Source organism: Lolium perenne, chromosome 4, assembly GCF_019359855.2.
Source record: "Lolium perenne isolate Kyuss_39 chromosome 4, Kyuss_2.0, whole genome shotgun sequence".
NCBI classification, from domain to species: domain Eukaryota; kingdom Viridiplantae; phylum Streptophyta; class Magnoliopsida; order Poales; family Poaceae; genus Lolium; species Lolium perenne.
The window spans coordinates 4,179,703-4,185,809 of record NC_067247.2 but is presented as its reverse complement, the minus strand read 5'-3'; positions in this window follow the sequence as shown (position 1 = coordinate 4,185,809).

The window sequence follows — 6,107 nt, the reverse complement described above, 5'->3', positions numbered from 1 at the left end:
CTATTTGGGCTGTACTTATGGGCTATGACACAGTGCAGGCCATCGATCAGCTCCATTTGCTTTCCTTCCGTTTTTTTCTTGCCTTCACCTCTCTTCATGCTGCCGAATTAGCAGATTCAGCTTTATTTGCTAAAAAAAAGCAGCTTCAGCTTTAAAATTAGCGAGTGCCTATTTGGCAATGGACTCATTTTTAATTTGTCATTAGTTAATCTTTTTTACAATTATAAGATGACATGTGGCATGACAAAAAATCTCCCAAACCCATACATGAAACCATTAACGGAATTTATAGTTGGGCTATCGGTTCAGTTATGGGTAGGGTACGGCCATATTCCTATACCCATGGTATTACACATACCCTACCCATCAATTCGTGGGTAGGGCCCAGGTATAATCATGTGTCCACGGGTATACCCAAACCCTACCCATCACGATCTGATATATGCGCCTTCGAGTTCTTGATCCACCAGCCCTCCCCATCATGCCGCCGCAAGGCATGGAGTCAGTGACATCGACATTGACTTCCATTGCCCTCCTCTATATCCACTCCATTCTATGTTTCTTAAACCCAACAGGTCGGCGTTAAGTAGGAGCGTGACACGCATGCGGTTGGACCAACAGAGAGTAGGAGAACATGATTGTGATGTGGGGGCACACGACATGCTGTAAAGTATTGTTTACTATTGATCTATCCAATGGGTACTTAGTCGGTAAGGGTACCCACCGGGTATGGGTGCGTGTAAAACTCTATATCCACGGGTAAGGGTATGGGTAGAATTTTGTACCCACAGGCTATACTGGTATGGGTATAGTATTGCTCTACCCTGCCCATTGACATCCTTACCCATAGCTCAAATCATTCCAAAAGATAGCTAAATTGGGAGCAAATGAAAGCTATCTCGACAGAAAGATCTAGCTCAGAAAAACAACTTACATACAGGGGCATTGCATGTCGTCACTACTCGGAGCGCCCAATTCACGCACGTCTGAGGCTAGTCATAGTGGGCAGTAACATAGACTAGTATAACGCATATGACACTAGTCCGTGTTACTACCTTCATAGTGCATATTAACATTGAGGTAGTATCCTAGATGGTTGTATTTAATTAGCTTGTAGACTCATTTTATCTTAAAAAGTGTGAAGTTATGGTAACATAGCTAGTTAACACAAGCATCTCTCTCTCTTCATTTAATGACATGTCATGTCATAAAAATGCTTAGTTGGCATTGCATGTAGTTGCATGTTACTACCTAAGTTACTCCCACTACGACTAGTCTAAAAAAACTTCACACACAAATCGATACGGCCAAATAATTGACTAATGGCGATAAATACACCGATGTTCGTATATGGCGATAAATATGGCAAAATAATGACCTTTATGTATAATGACCTTTCGTATATGAGAACATCGGTATATAAGGCAAAATAATTGACTGATGGCGATAAACCTGAATAGAAAAGCTGGAAAAACAAAGAAACAGAAAGTTGCATCAGAAAACCAAAAGGAATAGGCGAAACAGCTCTTCGTCGGTCCATAAAAAAAGAAAATGTTGGAAAATAAAAATAATAGAAAAATAAGAATAAATCTAGGTAAAATAAAGGAATAAATATGAACAAAAAACCGAATAGAAAAGCTGGAAAAAAAAGTTGCATCAAAAAGCCAAAAGGAATAGGAAAAACTGCTTTTCATCGGTCCCTAAAGGGTTGGGGGTGCGCGGCGGTGCCGTGGTTCCATTTGGCAACGGGGACACTAACCGCTGGTTATTGCTCAACCAAAACCATCCCCGCGCAACAAAAATTTCACCATCCTCATCCCCACTAACTATCACGGGGACACTTTGACTACCATCCCCATCCCCCGGGGTAACCAAATAACCAATAACAGATAGTCAAACGAAAAATTGGGCAGCACTTCCCCATTACCCCGTATAAATAATGACAGCCAAAATGAATGACAGAACAATATAGGACAACAAAATGATCAGTTCACAAAGGCGCATAGCCACAAATACAACTAGTTCAAATGTTCAACATCATTTAGCCATTACATCACATAAATAGCAGTTCACAAAGGCACACATGCCACAAATAATTGGTTCAAGTGTTCAACAATAGCACAAAGGCCATAAATGATAACCTCACATAATTCAAATTGAATAGAACATAAATGATAACTTGCAGATTCAGAACTCCAAGCTCCATTGCTGCAGAACAGCAGAAGTGTTGAAGCTCGCAACTCAACATCACAGTTTGAGGCCCTGCATATAAGATTAAAAGATTAGATTGACAAAGGTTATATACAATGTAACAACCAAACACTAGAGATAGATGGTAACCTCCATCCCCTCTTCAATGTCTTCAAGAACACTCCACAAGCTAGCTTCTTGCCCATTGTCATCATCTACAAGCAAAAAACAGTCACAACAGTTTAGAAATGAAAGATAACGAGTAATACAGTGAGAGATGATGTATTCTATGCATGTACCTTTGTATCTATTCCTAATCCAATCTTGTGAACATATTAAAGCTTCCAGCAAATCAGGGGTAAGTCGACTACGATGTTCACTTAGTACCTGCCACTTGTTGAAAATGTTCATTCTGAAGCAACCATGCTGATTGGAATGGCATAGATGTCTCTTGCCATCAATCTAAGTGTTGGGTATCTTGTTCCAGCAACCTTCCACCAGTCCAAGACATTGAAATTCTTTATACCTAGTGCAACATAATCATCCTCCAAGTATTTATCCAACTCAGAAAAGAACCTTCTTGTTGCTAGCCTCCTTTTAGCCACACATGCACTAAACATTGACATAAGTTATGTTGGTACATCTTCCGCAGATTTTGAGGTTTCTAGAATATCTTGATCAACATGGTATTCCTCTAGCAATTTGGTTAATAGGTCGATGACTTCTCTAACATAGATCTCACTCTCATCCTCACAAACACCATGAAGCATAGCAAATCAAGTGTTCAACATGTCATGCTTGTATCTAGGATCTAGGAGTGTAGCAATTCCCATCAGACCTTGTATGTCAGTCCAATATTTATCAAACTTTAGAGGCATTGCTTCTGTCATGTTTCTTATAATTTCATTGCTAGAGGTAGACCATTTACTCATGTGTGCTTTGATTTCACAGATTTGACGAAAGAAAATGTTGGCAGTAACATGGTTCGTTCCATAAAAGAGCTCAGTTATCTTGAAGAATAGCCTCAATCTCTCTACCACATCCAATGCAAACTCACACTCAATATCAGTAGGGAGACAATCATATTGCTTATCCACCTTCTTAGCATGCTCAAAGATATCTTTGTAAGGACAAGCAATACTAAGCATTGTAAAGATAGAGTTCCATCTAGTTTTACAATCAAGTTGCAATTTTTTGGGCATAGGGACTTCAAAAAACTTAGCAATCTCCTCAAATTTTTCAGCTCTCTTTGGGGTGGCAGTCCAGTATGCTACACTCTCACGTATATTTTCTATAGCAGTCTTCATAACATATAAGCCATCCTTAACTATCAAGTTCAGGATATGTGCGCAACAACACATGTGAAGCAATGTACCTTGGAGCATGAGCTTGTCTGCCCCCAGCTTCTTCACCAGCAGTTCCATAGCTTTGTCATTCGATGTGCAATTATCAACCGTGACAGTAGAGAGCTTCTCATCGAGGTTCCATTCAACCAAAGCCTCGGCCAGTTCTTCAGCTATAACTTCCGTAGTGTGTGGTGCTAGTACATAAATGAACCTACAAACAATATAAAACCGCAAGTCATATATCATAAAAATAGCATATGCCATTTAATAAAAGATAGCAGCTTTATGTACCAAAACAACAAGTATTAGTCACAAAACAGCAAGCATATATGATTAAAAAGCAGCTCTATGTACCATAAACAGCAAGAATTCTTCACAAAACAACAAGCATATGTCATTTAATAAAAGGCAGCAGCTCTATGTACCAAAACATCAAGTATTAGTCACAAAACAGCAAGCATATATGATTAAAAACAGCTCTATGTACCATAAACAACAAGAATTCTTCACAAAACAACAAGCATATATCATTTAATAAAAGGCAGCAGCTCTATGTACCAAAATAGCAAGTATTAGTCACAAAACAACAAGCATATATGATTAAAAAGCAGCTCTATGTACCATAAACACCAAGAATTCTTCACAAAACAATAAGCATATGTCATTTAATAAAAGGCAGCAACTCTATGTACCAAAACAACAAGCATTTTTCACAAAATAGCAAGCATATATGATTAAAAAGCAACAACTCCATGTACCAAAAGAGCAAGAACCTGTCATAAATAAAACAGCAGCTCTATGTACCTCATCACAACGCTTCTTAGCTTCCAGCTATCATCAATAAAATGGGATGTTATCACCATATAACCCTTCTTTTGATTGTCTGAAGTCCACATATCAGTGGTGATGGCCACTCTTGAATTGCAAGAGCTCATATATTTTATAGCCTTTATTGATTCTTCTTTGTAAAACTTGATAATATCACTCCTATCAAGCAAAGACCAATACATAATCAGATATGTGAAAACTATCTACCAAAAAACAGTACATGAAAATAAAAGGAGGGTAATTATACCTAATAGTGTTCCTATGCACCAGCTTGAATTTAGGGTTCAATGCACTAGCAAATCTGCGGAACCCAACATGATCCACCATACACAATGGATACTCATGGAGAATTATCATGGCAACAAGCGCTTTCATGGCAAAATCCTGGTCAAATATGTAATTATCCAATGACACTTTGCATCCATCTTTAGCAGCAAACCTCAACGAAGACTGAGCCATCATTTTACCATTCAACTCTGCCTTGCTATATGCGCATGTATCATTATGGGCTAATAGATGCGATGTGCCATCCTGGTTTCTCCTCCAGGAAGCTTACCACATTTAAGACACTTTGCCTTGACTTGACCATCAACTCTCACACACTTGTAGGAATGCCAAGCCTTTGAAGTCAGCTTCCTCTTTGACCAAATAGATCCATCTTCATTCAACTCCTCTTCATCATCAGATATTTCGATCTCCTCCTTCTCGATGTTCAAAGTTATTGGCCCTCCAACCGGCTGTGAAGATGATCCTGCCGGGCTGCTGCTCCCAGCCCAAGGACTAGAGGTCGTCTCTCTGTGAAGCAACCAATAGAAAATGTGTTTACTTAGATTGAAATAGCAACCATATATTATAAACAGCAATCATATATCATAAAACAACTCTATGTATCATAAACAACAAGCTTATGCCAGAAAAACAGCACTATATAACATACTCCAGCAACCATATACCATAAAATGCCACATATCGGCTGGCCGGCGGCAGAGAGGACGCGGCCGGTGGTCCGGGGCGGCGACTGTAGAGAAGATGCGGTGGATATAGTGGAGAACGACGGCGTGTGGCTGAGTGGTGGAGCGACGACGGCGGTGTGCGGTGGAGAGCGACTGGGCGGGTGAGGGAAAGAGACGGAGGCTCTGGAATCTGGATCGGGATTCGGGAGGAGGAGAGAATAGGGTTTGGGATTTGGGGGGCTGCGGCAGCTCGGGGACGGGGGAAAATGAGAGCACACACTACCAGAAATGTGATCTTTGTCGGGTATATACCTCACTCGGCAAAGGGTGTCTTCGCCGTGTACCAAGTCTTAAAATACACTCGGCGAAGAAAAAATACACGGCAAAGATTTTCTTTGCCTTTGCCGAGTGTTTAATTTTGACACTCGGCAAAGACTTGCGCCACGTGGCTACCGGCCTTGCGATTGATGGGAACCTGGCGCCGTCAGCCTTTGTCAAGTGCCCTCTAACGGACACTCAGCAAAGACAGCATCTTTGCCTAGTGTCAAACTTTGACATTCGGCAAAGACAATCTTTGCCTAGTGTCAAATCTTAGACACTCGGCAAAGACTATCTTTGCCTAGTGTCAAATCCTAACACTAGGCAAAGACATTAGATTTCGACAATTATTTTTCCTCCCACTCATGCGAAACCACGCGAAAACGACATCATACCTCTGATAAAACAACACGTTGTGGACCTAAAAATGATCTTTTCAAAAAATCTGGAACTAGCAAAAGCTGACGTGTAG